Below are 15,240 nucleotides of genomic sequence, written 5' to 3' on the forward strand. Positions count from 1 at the left end.
GCTTTCCTGCTCTATTGACATCAGAGCCTTTGTTCTATCATGTCAACAGAATTCTAGAGAACACTGGACTAACTCCCTCAGCAACAGCCAGCAACCAGTGGACTTTGACCCCACCATTCTCCTTGGCCTTACCATACCTTTCACCCTTATTTTATACTTACCTGTTCCTTCTGCCCTGTCCATCCCCTTCCTCTCCTTTCCCTCTACATCAGCTTATCCCCATCTCCTTATTCACCTCTTCTAGCTACCTCATTTCCACTCCCTGCCAAAAAAGTATTTGTGTATACTTATCAGTGTGACTTTGAGATGTGCACATGAAACAACTAGGTAACCACATAACTGTATTCAGAGTAGCAGCTGTGTTAGTCTGCATCTGCAAAAAGAACAGGAGGACTTGTGGCACCTCAGAGACTAACAAAGTTATTTGAGCATAAGCTTTCATGAGCTACAGCTCACTTCATCGGATGCATACAGTGGAAAATACAGTAGGGGGATTTTATCGACACAGAGAACATGAAACAACGGGTGTTACCATACACACTGTAATGAGAGTGATCAGGTAAGGTGAGCTATTACCAGCAGGAGAGAAAAAAAACCTTTTGTAGTGATAATCAAGGTGGGCCATTTCCAGCAGTTGACAAGAACGTGTGAGGAACAGTAGGGGGGGGGAATAAACATGGGGAAATAGTTTAGATTCATAACCCTTGGGCTCCTTCCCCCCACCTCATACTATTTTTTCTGTCACTGTTTTTTGTGGGTTTTTTTAATGTTTTAATCTCTCAGTGAGGAATGTGTTTTTTTTTTTTTTTTTATTAGGGAAGCTTTTGTTACAATGTAAGGATGAATAGACACTCAAAATAAAGGACTGAGAGGAGCAGAGTACTGTATCTGATCTGAATACAAATGATGAGTTATATAGTATAGGTACCGTTAGATCTTACCATTTCAATGAGCTAGCTAAAGGTTCTAATAATGGTTCTTCTCACACCGGCTTCTCACTTTCTGTCTCAGAATGTGCATGTCCAAAACTCTCACCTTTAGGTGGTGAGGTCCAGTGTCTTATTGGAAGTCACCAACGCACAGAAGGAAGATGAGAAAAAGCCATACAAATCAGCAAATACTGTAGATGACACAGGGGCAAAAAGGTCTGAGGTTAGGAGCGGGTTGGAGAGAAAGAGAGTACTGGGGAGGTCTGAATGAATAGCTGGAAGGACAGACAGGCTATGAAAGAGATCTCTGAATTCAGAATCAAAACCAAATAGAAAGAGTTCCATTTGGAAGCCTTGGGCCTTTGAATACCTCTGGTACCCAAAATCTGACCTGCTGTGACTCTTACTATTTACCTATCACAAATAAGTCAATTTAAGTTATCAGTGGGCATAAGTTGTCACAGTTTAAGTGTTAACTGAACCTTTGACCTCCCTCCTGGTCATCCTCAAAGGTCTTCCGGTTTCTCGCTCCCAACCATCACCTCTCTCAGGCAGAGACCCCCATCTTTCTCTCTCCAGACCAGGGGTTTATGCTGACAGTCACTCTGCATCTCAGTGTGGTTTCCTCAGCAAGTCTGACCAGGGTCCAGTACCAGTGGTTTATCTCTCTCCAGGGGCTTTAATTGTGTACAACCAACAAGCCTTCACAAAGCAATCTGCATTTATTCTTCAGTTAAAAGAATTACAGAGAAAATATATAAAAACAATAAAAGATCATACATGAAAGCTAAAAGCTTACAGAGGTCATCCCAACAGCAGCCTATGGCTCTGGTATGTGTCAGTTTTTCAAACCCCACAACTGGGTTTGTCCACTTAGTTACAAGTCCATGTCAGTTTTTAAATCAGGAACAAGAACCCTAACAGACAGTTCAGCTGTTTCTTTATACAGCTTGGGTCTTTGATGTCTAGGAACAGGTCTATGGCCCGCTCCTCAGGGCATAGTTTCAAAAGGCTGGGTTTTTTTGTTTGTTTGTTTTGCATCAACCAATCCGCAGGGATTGCCTCACTTATCCCTTATTGTCAGAAAAGTCCGTTCTTATCTGGCACATTTCAATATGGTCTTTTGGACTCCGTCCACATACCAGGACTCACATCTGACACACAGTAATATGGCAGGTGTTTAATTCACTACACCTCTCTTGTCAGTAACTGATTAATTCTCCTTTTCTGATTGTAAGAATATGATGCTTTTACTTTTACTCAAAGCTTCACTATTTGTATTTCTTCCATGGAAAAATTAGTATGCTTCTTTTTTCTCTCACGAAAGAGTTCGCATTTGATAAGACATAACCTCTGGTTTTGTTTCTGGACAGTTTGCCTCTTTTGGCAATGTCAACCTTCTTAACTTGTACTTGTGATTAGGATAGAAGTCTTACATTGTGCTCCAATTAAGCATATCTCATGAGAGTTATGTAGTGCACTAGTGGTCATCCTTCACCCTGTGACTTGGAGGGGGGCATTCTGCCTCACTGCATCACTGTGGGGTCAACCCACTTGCAGGGGGAATTAGTGAATCAAAAGCTACAGTCTATGGGACCCTGGCCCTCAAGCAGGGCAGAGCAGCAAAGAGCCTGTTCAGCCTAAGGTGGGGAGGCTGCCATCCTAGGGGTGGGGTTGGCGGTAGAGGGTACGGGGATCCTACTCCACCAGATCACAGCCAACGGCCCTGAAAGTAGTCCGCTACTGGGTCAGCGGGGATCCCACTAAAACGTGCCAACTTGAGCACTGACAGCAAAACTGGATTAAAGTCTGGTTTCCCTGGGCTACTTCCTACCATTATCCAGGGAGAGTCTCCAGCATCCAGGGGCCCTCCATCTCCTCAGAGTATTCAGCCACTGGCAATCCCAGGTGCTCCTTTCTGGGCTTGGTCTCCTCTGGATGGATAGTCATGGCCCGGTTCAGCTGCAAGGCCAGAGGCTTGAGTCAAGTAAGCAGCATCTGCCTCCTTCCTTGGCTCCTCACCAACTGAGCTGGAGGCCCCACCTCTGATTCTTCCTGTCCCACCTCTCAATTTCCAGCATGAGGGCCAGGATGAGCCTGGCTCTGCCCACCCAGGCACAGAGAGTGCCCCCACCCCTCTGGCTCAGAGGGAGGCCACTCTGCCTCACTAGAGGTTATGCATTTTAATATATGTTTCCATCTCATTTTAATTGCTTTAGAGAATTACTGTGATTTTTTGCTGGTTGATTTTTCTGTATAGCTTTTGTCCTGAGTCAATTTCACAAGCAACAAGTGACATAGAGAACCTCCTCCACGAAATATATATATATATATATATATATATATATATATATTCTACCATAGTATGATGTAATCTAGTGTCCTGTAAGATTTGCACTATTATCTATTGCAGTCCAATATTTAAAGAGTACTTATGGTGAGAAAAATGAATTTAAAATTATGCTTTCAAAATCTGCTCCCTGAGTGTATTCTGCATCACACCTGCTTACTTTACTGAGAAAATTACAATTTTGCTACCTTTATCCCCCTGTTAGCTCTGCAAGCCAGCATAAATAAAAGGGCACGAGCTAGATTCTGTGAGTATTATTTACCATCGCCTTAAGCCTGAAGTTCTAACTGCAGAATCTTTATTACTGGTGATAATGCACAAGCCAAAAAGGAAGCACCTTGGCACTTGTATGCCAAGTTGAGTTTGTAAATCTTGTAGTTTTCATTTGTAAACAAAGTAAATTTTTATCTGGAAGATAAAAATACAATAAACAATGACAGTCAAATTTTCAAACGTGGTCGGCACCAATTTAGAGACCAAAAATGAAGGTTCATGTAAGTGCTGAACTGACACTTCAATCTGATACCTAAAGGGAGGCTGAGGTCTTATGAAAAATCTAGTCCTGAACCCTGTTTTGCCATTTCAGAGTCACTTTTCTGAGAAGAACCTCACTTTAAGACAGATTCTTTGGACATGATTTATGGGAAGGTGTGATGACAGAAGCTTGACAGAAAGATGAGCTGTGAAGTTAAACCATTAGTCTCAAATTTCATCCTTGTCACTCCTCACTCTAAAGAGCAATTTTCACTCTTCAAATAATATTTTTCAAAGATAATTCCATTTAGGTTTTCTTTGGTTTGGCATTTCAAACCAATAGCATGAAAATATTAATTTTGAAACATCATCTTTCTCCACTATGACTTATATCATTTTTCTTTATAAATATATATACACAAAATTATAATAAGCCTTGGAAATCAGAGACTCTTCCAGCAATAAAGGAATGGCTTATGTCTCTGACAGAGGCTGCCTCCTTTGAAAATATCTGCATACTTCAACATAAAGAGAGTCAGATTGTGAGCATCTGCAGTCCATTTTTAACACACATTAACAGCTAATCCTTGTTTGGTCTTTACACATTTCTCGATCTGTATTTCTCCCTTACTTAGACAAACCTCAAGGGTTTTAAAAACCTGAATTGTACTAATAATTGCTTGGCCTTACTTTTCTTTTTAGCAATGATATGGTCTTTTATTTACCCTTTAGCTCTCATGAATGAGCTAAGGACATTTTATACCTTTTAAAAATTCATTGACAAAAATTGTCATACTTTAATGGCTAAAGTTGGGTATTTCAATCCATATTTTGACACCGTGTCAAGCTATATGGAGTGACTCAAGACCATGAGTGCCAACTTCAAGGCAGACTGTCAAGAAACAGGGCACAAACCCCAAACTGGTTGTGAGTTCTATACGTTGATTTCACCAACCAATACTGCTCAAACTATATAACTGTTGGAAATGGGCCATCCTGATTATCACTACAAATGTTTTTTTCTCCTGTTGATAATAGCTCATCTTAACTGATTACTCTCGTTATAGTTGGTATGGCAACACCCATTTTTTCATGTTCTCTGTGTATATCTATCTATCTATCTATCTATATAGATATATATATCTTCCTACTGTATTTTCCACTGCATGCATCCAGTGAAGTGGGTTTTAGCCCACGAAAGCTTATGCTCAGAGAAATTTGTTAGTCTCTAAGGTGCCAGAAGTATGCCTCGTTCTTTTTGCTGATACAGACTAACACGGCTACCACTCTGAAACCTTAATATGGAGTCACAGACCATCCCCTTGAGTCCTCTGGTCTACCTTGCCTCCCAGGCAAGCCTGCCTTTGTGATAAATGGTCCCTTATGCTAAAAATCACATCAGTATTTAGATTACTCTTTGTCCCATAGGACCAGTCACTTACCCCAGGTCAAGTGCACCCTAGATCATAGAATCATAGAATCATAGAATCATAGAATATAAGGGTTGGAAGGGACCCCAGAAGGTCATCTAGTCCAACCCCCTGCTCAAAGCAGGACCAATTCCCAGTTAAATCATCCCAGCCAGGGCTTTGTCAAGCCTGACCTTAAAAACCTCTAAGGAAGGAGATTCTACCACCTCCCTAGGTAACGCATTCCAGTGTTTCACCACCCTCTTAGTGAAAAAGTTTTTCCTAATATCCAATCTAAACCTCCCCCACTGTAACTTGAGACCATTACTCCTCGTTCTGTCATCTGATACCATTGAGAACAGTCTAGAGCCATCCTCTTTGGAACCCCCTTTCAGGTAGTTGAAAACAGCTATCAAATCCCCCCTCATTCTTCTCTTCTGCAGGCTAAACAATCCCAGCTCCCTCAGCCTCTCCTCATAACTCATATGTTCCAGACCCCTAATCATTTTTGTTGCCCTTCGCTGGACTCTCTCCAATTTATCCACATCCTTCTTGAAGTGTGGGGCCCAAAACTGGACACAGTACTCCAGATGAGGCCTCACCAATGTCGAATAGAGGGGAACGATCACGTCCCTCGATCTGCTCGCTATGCCCCTACTTATACATCCCAAAATGCCATTGGCCTTCTTGGCAACAAGGGCACACTGCTGACTCATATCCAGCTTCTCGTCCACTGTCACCCCTAGGTCCTTTTCCGCAGAACTGCTGCTAGATCTTTCACGAAAGACAATGCTTATAGCCAATCCTGTAAAAAACCCATCTTAAAGAACATTAATTAAGAAAAAGAATTAAGAGAGTTATTTACAAGGTTAAAGCAGGCAAACATTCACAAATGAAATAGTCTTAGGTCCAAAATCTAATAGTAGCTGCTATAATATGCAAGCCCTATATGTCCTTTATGGCTAACCCAAGCCAAGCAGCTAGGGATCCCTTGCCTATGCTTAGAAATATTGCCCTCTCTGAATTCCAAGCAGCATAGTGATGATAATTCCTCCTTGACAGAGATTTTTATGCCCTGGCCCCAGCGTTCAACCTGTGAGGGGATGAGGGCTTGTGCATGTACCCTCTTCATCGGTGTGGAAGCAATTAACAGAGTCTTTTTTTCCACTCATGGTCAACAATGGCTTGTCTGGTGTCTATAGGCCTTCTCTTGTAGGAAAGAAGATGACATTTCTTATGCTAAACTAGCATTTTATATTTAGTAATGCTTTTCTCCTGACTGTGGGGTTTTACAGTTTTAGCAAATACTTTTATAATTACTACCGAATTACTACAGAACAAATACTTAAATATTATCTTATAAAATGGGATACCAGTGTTACAAGTAAGTTTAATACATGCAGCAGCCTACAAACATTTAATACATTCTTATAACTCTAATATCTGTTTTAATGATACTAACACACAGGTGAGTCAAACTGGTTTCCAGCTATCCATTTGTCTGTGTTCAGTGAAGCCTAGGAACCTTGGCATAGGCTGGCACCTGGTCTGCCAGTGTCACACGCCTAAATAAAAAAGGCCTGAATTTTTCAGAGATCTTTAGCACTAGCAACTCCTGTTGAAGTTATTGTTGTCCATAGGTGATCAGGACCTAAGGAAATCAGGCCTAAATTTAGGGATCCAAATATGAAAATGTTGGAATCTATACAGCACTTTGTGAAAATCAGCGGAGATCAGTAACGGTCAATGAGACCCAATGCAGGACCACAAACCCCAGAAAATATAGAGTAAGATCATATTTCTAGATATATTACCTTCTTACACATATACTGACAGTCCTTAAACAATATTTTTCACTGTCCTGTCAACAACACTATAAGAGTGATGTTATCAATACAGACTGCTATTTTTAAAGCCTGAATAAACAATGAAAGAAAAGAGTTAAATCATATTTAGGCCATATCTTCTCACATCCAATTCCTCTTTGGTATTCATTAATCCTAAGCAATCCATTGCCTGGCAGCTGCTCTACATGGACTAGAGATGAAGGGTTGTCCAGGAGTAAGGACAATTGCCTAGGACACAGGAGATATTACTCCACCGCAGGTTTCCTGTGTGAATTTAGGCAAGTCACTTAGGTTGTAGAGTGATTCTCATTCTAGTGTTGATCCATTTAATACTCAATTATTTAATTAAATTGTCATAACTTCAATAGGATAGATTGAGGGAGCCCCACATCAGAATATTCCATTGTCCAGTGCTTAGGACACTCACCTGAGAAATGGTAGATCCCTATTCAAATCCCTTCCCATCAAGCAGAAAGGGGGACTTAAATTGGTGGAGGGTCTCCCATACCCTGTGTTAGTACCCTAACCACTGGGCTAAATGTTATAAGGGAGTACTGCTATGTGTAGTTAAGTAGCCTCTGAGCAAATTTATTGGATATGTCCTCATATACGAGTTAGACAGAGGAGTGACTATATTCCCCTGGTTCATGTGAGAAGGGTATCCAGGTGTCTGGAGTGAGGCAGCATTGCATCTGCTTAGAGACAGGAGCATAGGAAACTTTTACTGCAAAAAACTTAGGCTCTGAGTGAGTTTAAGTGTCCACAGGGTTAGGCAGCAGCTAATTTATGGAAATTTTATGATCACAGTGGGACTCAGGTGCCTTAATCTGGGGGTTAGGCATCTAAATCCTGTTGTGGATCTGAGCCTAGGCGCCTAAAGATTCAGATAGGTGCCTAACGGGCTTTTCAAAAGGGTCTATGGGTAATGGGAGTTAGATACCAAGGCACTATTGAAAATACCACTAGGTGCATCTCTCCATGTCTAAATACCTTTAAAAATCTGGACTCTAGTTTCTGCATCTCAGTTCCTCATCTGTACAATGGGGATAATAATACTTTCCTATCTCTCCAGTGGTGCTGTGAGGATAAATACTTTAAATTTTGTGAAGTGCTCAGATATTATGGTAATACAAGCCATAAATAAATTCACTGTCACCTGTTGTTTTGACCATGTAGAATGAAGTAGTATGGTTCACTAAGTTGAGGGGGGATGAGTATATGATAATAGGTTTGTTTCTCATTTTGTCATTCTTTATGAATGCCTGTCATTTAGGAGACCTAAACAGCTTCTTCATGTTGGCCACTTTTCTTCTTGATAAAGTAGTAAGATCTGAGCTTGGAGAATACTCACAAAAAATCACTAGTTATTAATTTAAAATTGTAAATACATTTATTTGGCCTGATTTTGCACTTCTTAGGTGTTTGCTTACCACAGATATTTTAGCAAATAAACTAACTGGCAGAAATCTTCACTAAAACATTTAATTTTCAGGAAATACTTCTGACTGTCCATAGAAAATGAATATCAAACTCCAATATTCATGAGACTCTTAAATGTTCCAGTCAGGAACAAAACCCCCACTATGTGACGCATTGGCATGATCCTGTTAGGCCTTGAGCACTTCCTGAAAGGTGCTGGTTATTCTCAGTTCCCAGGAGTTCAGTACCTGACAGGATTTGGGAAGGTTGACAAGAAATGATGTATGAAATTTACTTCTCCTGTAATAAAAACACATATAGGACCTGATTCTCATTTACAGCAAGGCCTCTTACACTGCCCTTAAAGAACATAAATTACTGTTATGTTCACTTTAAGGCTTGTTTACACTTCTAGACTGATGTAAAGGGACCTCAGTGTAAATGAGAGTCTGGTCACAATGTATACAATTTGAGGGAGTTCCTGAATTCTGCAAGGATGTGTGCTTGTGTGATGGAGGGAAGGAGGGGAAGGCGGTAAATGTTGGGGGCTGTGCTTTCAAAAGCGTATCTCAAATATAATTTTTTTGGCACTCTCAGTCCTAGCAGCCAAATTATTTCCAGTGTATTCAAACTATGCTTTTCTGTTTTTGCTTACCCTGAGTGTGTTTAGTAAACAAGAGTCACTTGTGAATGATACGTATGGAAATCAAATTTAAGGGTAAACTTAATTATGTCCACAGATGGTGAAGCATAACTGATAACAGTAAGTCACTATAAACTGAAAGTAGCTGTGTCTAAAAACATATTATCACTAGCATCAACATAATGTTATAAATAGTCTAGGTAACTATTTTGTAAAAATGAGGCACTGGTTAATGTCAGTTCTTTACTGAATGTACTACTGTATGTCAACCATATTTGTTTATTCCAGTACAAGTTACACATTCTGCCTTTATTACTGCTGCAAAGAATCAACAGGGGAACTATTTTCTTATGAATAGGAGAATATATAGACTATTCTTTTCATGAAAAAAATAATTGGGGCACAGCCACCTGAATTTCATGGGAATTAAGCAAGAAAAATAAGAGAACATGGATGATTTACCATTTCCAGCAATGAAAGTCCTTGCTGTTGTTGTTTCATTTGACATTTACATAAGACTGTAACTACAGAAAGATACCGTCCCCTCCAAAGGGGCAGGCAGCATTTATTCATCATATGTTCACAGCCCTTATGGAGGAAAGTAGCATTTCAAGGCTTTACAGAGTCTACATAATTACAAGGCTTGTGAATGTTTAAAGATGTCCCAGTATTTTTCTCTGCTGCAGGAGCAATAATTCTACTTTGCTACATTGACCAGCTAAGTCTATGCAAAACTGTAGCATTTCATGCCTCCAGTGATCAGCACTTGACTACCCGGAAATCTGTGGGAGGGGAGGATCTTGAGCAGCAGCTCTTCTTTCAACTCCACATGGTTAGTGATGTTGTGCTGGGCAGGGATCTTAACTTCTACTTTGGGTCAGATCTTCAGGAGCCACTTGAAGTTGGCTTAAGTGGTCAGCGTTACCCCCAAATTACTTCTCTCCATGCAAGAGGTGGCTCTTAAACATTGCAGGAAGGAAATAACCTCTCTCTTCTGCTTTCATGCCCTGATTTCAGCCTTGTACAGTGTTTGTACAAATTTAGCTGAAATGTAGAGAAAACACAGAGAAAATCTAATCCGCTCATCCGCTGTTTCAGACTGATGCCCCTTATTCTCATCTTCCCATCTGAATACCTAAACATGGAAGAGACCTCAGCTGTAATGAAGCCACACTAGGCAGCAAGCACAGCACCACTCATGTGGCATTGACTAGAGCACAAGAAGGGGGAAGCGGTGGCCTAGGGAAATACAAAGAAGGATGCTAGATGCTTGAATCTGTTAGATTCAACAAAGAAACTTAGGTATGGTGATGCTGAGCATTGCCACACCTAACTTGTAGGTGTTTAGAAAATCAGCACAGTAGGTGGCTCCCTGCCTATTGACTAATATATATTGGGCTAGCATATATAGCTAGATAAATCACACTACTCAATATATATTATCTGCATCATACACATATCAGTATGTATTAAGCATTATAGCAGCAATATAATAGCAGTAATATACTCTAAATTGGCCTATGATTTATATATAACCCTGCTCACTTATGCTAAGTAAACCATATCCCCTTGCATTCATTTATGCTTTGGCGTAAGCAACTAGGGAAGCTGTCAAGACCAGAGCAGGAGAGTGTTTCCCCAAAGCAACAGGAAGCAGACCAGCACTGAACTGTCCCAAGGAAAAGGGTAAGATATATGAATATTCTACCCTGATACAAACATAGGAGGTGCCTTCATGGCCCTTGGTACCTGGAATGCCTTTGTTCAGAACAAAGAGATAAGGGATATACCATGGTACCAGAACAAAAGAGTAGAAAGCTGAGTGGTTAAATATAGTTTCAGATGATGTACACAGTACCTTTTACTAGTAAACAGATATGAAATAAAAATATGGCTTTAGGGGTAACTTTGGGAGCACATCTTCTGCATAAGGTAAATGTAAAAAATATTGCACGAGACAGCTTCCCAGAGTCTGGTATCTTATCAAATCTTTTTCCTTTACTATATTATTATTGGCTTATAAAAATAAAACTGACTGATATTGGATATCTGGTCCCCTGAATATATTTCATAATGAACCAAAGTGTGGTCAAGCAATTGACTATACAATTTATCAACATGCCAAAGCTAGCCAGTGGGAAAGACCAAGACCAGGGATGTGTACTGAGCCCTGATCCTCTCAGGGAGTTCAACACATAGATACAAGCTGCAGGGAAGCACCTCCTCTTGCTTGGGAATCTCAGCTGCAAACTAACTTTTAACCCAGTGGTTAGGGTACTCACCCGAGATGTGGGATACACCCAGTTCAAGTCTCCCACCCCCCTGCCTGACAGTGCTGCCAACTCTCAGGTGAGTGCTATAACATGGGGCTAAAAATTATGAAGGGGGTCCTCTTCCTCTCCATCCCCACGAGCCATTTTCTCTGAGCTCGTTCAGGGGTCCCCATTCTGGTAAGCAAGCTCTGAGCCCTCTTCATAGGATCAGGCCCTCCAAGCAAATTAGACAGAGGAATGCCTATCTTCCCCCAATTCATATCTCATCTGGGGTCATAGGTGTCTGGATGCTTAGGGAAAGGTTGCAGTATGCATGCACAAAGGTAGAAACATAGTCACCAAGAGAACTTTTACTGCAAAAATTTAACTATCAAGTGAGTCTGGGTGCCTACAGGGTTTGACCACAGCTGAGCGGGGGGTATTTGAATCCCAGGAGGCCCTGACTCTAGGATTTGGGACTTAAAAAGTCAATTAGACATCTTACCCTTTTCTGAATCTTTCCCCAAGCGTTTCCAGCACCCCACCCAATGCAGCCAGCCTGTGTACAGGAGAATGTGTGTCTTGAGCTTAATTTGCCTTTTCTGCATTTGGACCTCCTGCCAATGCTAGCATCCCTCCAACCCTTGTCCTTCAGGGGCTCATTTTAGTCCACTCATGAGTGAAGTAGAAAGGGATAGTATCATAGAATCATAGAAGATTAGGGTTGGAAGAGATCTCAGGAGGTCATCTAGTCCAATCCCCTGCTCAAAACAGGACCAACCCCAACTAAATCATCCCAGCCAGGGCTTTGTCAAGCCGGGCCTTAAAAACCTCTAAGAATGGAGATTCCACCACCTCCCTAGGTAACCTAGTCCAAGGCTTCACCTCCCTCCTAGTGAAAGAGTGTTTTCTAATATCCAACCTAGACCTCCCCCACTGCAACTTGAGATCATTGCTCCTTGTTCTGTCATCTGCCACCACTGAGAACAGACTAGCTCCATCCTCTTTGGAACACCACTTCAGGTAGTTGAAGGCTGCTATCAAATCCCCCCTCACTCTTCTCTTCTGCCGACTAAATAAGCCCAGTTCTGTCAGCCTCTCCTCATAAGTCATGTGCCCCAAAACCCTGATCATTTTTCTTGCCCTCTGCTAGACTCTCTCCAATTTGTCACATCCTTTCTGTAGTGGGGGGCCCAAAACTGGACGAAATACTCCAGATGTAGCCTCAGCAGTGCCAATTAAAGGGGATTAATCACTTCCCTCGATCTGCTGGCGATCTCCTACTAATGCAGCCCAATATGCCGTTAGCCGTCTTGGCAACAAGGGCAAACTGTTGACTCATAACCAGCTTCTCCTCCACTGTAATCTCCAGGTTCTTTTCTGCAGAACTGCTGCTTAGTCAGTCAGTCCCCAGCTTGTAGCAGTTCATGGGATTGTTCCATCCTAAGTGCAGGATTCTGCACTTGTCCTTGTTGAACCTCATTAGATTTCTTTTGGCCCAATCCTACAATTTGTCTAGGTCCCTCTGTATCCTATCCCTACCCTCCAGTGTATATACCTCTCCCCCCAGCTTAGTGTCATCTGCGAACTTGCTGAGGGTGCAATCCATCCCATCATCAAGATCATTAATGAAGATGTTGAACAAAACCGGCCCGAGGACCGACCCTTGGGGCACTGCGCTTGATATCAGCTGCCAACTAGACATCGAGCTGTTGATCACTAGCTGTTGAGCCCGACAATCTAGCCAGCTTTCTATCCAACTTATAGTCCATTCATCCAATACCTACTTTTTTAACTTGCTGGCAAGGATACTATGGGAGACCGGATCGAAAGCTTTGCTAAACTCAAGATATATCACGTCCACTGCTTTCCCCATATCCACAGAGCCAGTTATCTCATCATAGAAGGTAATCACATTGGTCAGGCATGACTTGCCCTTGGTGAATCCATGTTGACTTCCTGATCACCTTCCTCTCCTCCAAGTGCTTCAAAATGGTTTCCTTGAGGACCTGCTCCATGATTTTTCCAGGGACTGAGGTGAGGCTGACCGGTCTGTAGTTCCCTGGGTTCTCCTTCTTCCCTTTTTTAAAGGTGGGCACTATATTTGCCTTATTCCAATTGTCTGAGACCTCTCCCGATCACCATGAGTTTTCAAAGATAATGGCCAATGGCTCTGTGCCTGTGCACTCTCAGTCACGAGGTGAGACATGCATAATTTAGCTCTCTCTGTACAGCAGTAAAACTAATGTTGCTATACATTGCCTGTGCAGAAGTACAGAGAAGATTCAAAATTAAATATACTTTATGCAGCCTTTCATTAATAGTTTACCCTCATTTAACGTGTGCTTGTTACCTAGAAAAGGAAAATTAAACTGCATGAAGCAATTACAAGAACATTCAAGCAGAAATATATTAATGGCGAATAAATCTGCAAGGTGAAACAACTCTACAATTTCAAGTATCCATATAATTTCAAAAACAAAGGAAAAGAGAAACAGTATATGCACAATTAACATGCAGAAGCATTGGAAAAACCATCACAGAAAACACAGTGGAGCCAAGAGACAACCATAAGAAGGAATGCAATAGGTTAGTCCTGGATCCCTCTGGAGAGAAGGGTGTCCAATGGATGCTATAGGCATATCCCAGCTGTTCCTCTGACTCTAAGTTTATGCATCCTTGTTAAAGTGGATTTGCTATGGAGCTGTAAAATTACATCAGATCAGGCCCAGATATTTGATATGCTTTTATTGAAATACTCCATATATTGTGTTGACTGGAATTCAAAATAAATACATTCATCCAGATTATACAATTTATAAAATTAAGAGTAATCCTTAAATCTGTGTTAAAAGTGCAAGAGTACAAAGTGTATCATATCAAACCACACACATTTCCCTTTTCATCTGTTCCCTGTTTAAAAGGTGTGGTGAGAGGATGCCACCCTGCAGGTGAGTCATAACACCTGATGCAGTGTCCATTTTAGTCAATGGAATTATTCCGATTGATTTCAGTGGGTGCTGGATCAGAACCACAGAAAAGAATATTGACTTCCTGGTCTGAGTCATAGTTCCTTTTTGTAGCCCAGAAATGTGTTGGGCTGTTTGTTCACGTGTCTCATAATAAACTTATATCTAATTTCTTGCTCACTACCAACCCAGAACTCATTGAGTATTGTTGCTGTCCAGTACATGCACTGTATGTTTCTGTTTCTGTGCATTGGCCCATATTCATTGCTAGCTTAAACTGTTGCTGGCCCAATGACTACTATGGAGCTTCAGTGCTGTTTTAAATGTATTAAATGTACCAGCTGTTTTAGATGTATTAGCTTTCATTTTCCCAGCTTGTTATTTCCCATCCATTCCCAAAGCTCCCTTTGCATCATTTCTCTTCACTCACTGTTTCTGCAACACCTCCCAACAAGCTTCCACCTGTGAATTTCATTAATGTGCTACTTTCTTCCACTTCCAACACATTACTGAAGATGTGAAATAAGACACTTTCTAATATTTCCTAATATTGATCCTGGCAGCACCTTACATTAGATACACCCTTTTTTCCACCACCAAATAATACAGACTATATATCATCACACTGTACTGGAAACCCTTCAGACAGTTTTCAATCCAAACAATTGACAGTGTTCGTATCTAAGATAATTTATTATAAGCAGGATTTTATGTTAGACTATAATTTATGTTTTCCTGAAAGTTAAGTATGGGATATTTTCTTTATCTACTAAAAACTAATGAGATGTTTGGGATTTTTTTTTATATATCCAAGCTTATTGTTGATCATAGTACAGAAATAGATACTTAAGGGCAGCCCCTCAGCCTCCTCCCACCAGGCTGAGACACGTGGAGGGGAGGGGGGACTGTAAGGTATATTTTGTTGTGTATTTGGTTGTCATGGTAATA

Source organism: Caretta caretta, chromosome 1 (genome assembly GCF_965140235.1).
Source record: "Caretta caretta isolate rCarCar2 chromosome 1, rCarCar1.hap1, whole genome shotgun sequence".
Classification (NCBI taxonomy): domain Eukaryota; kingdom Metazoa; phylum Chordata; order Testudines; family Cheloniidae; genus Caretta; species Caretta caretta.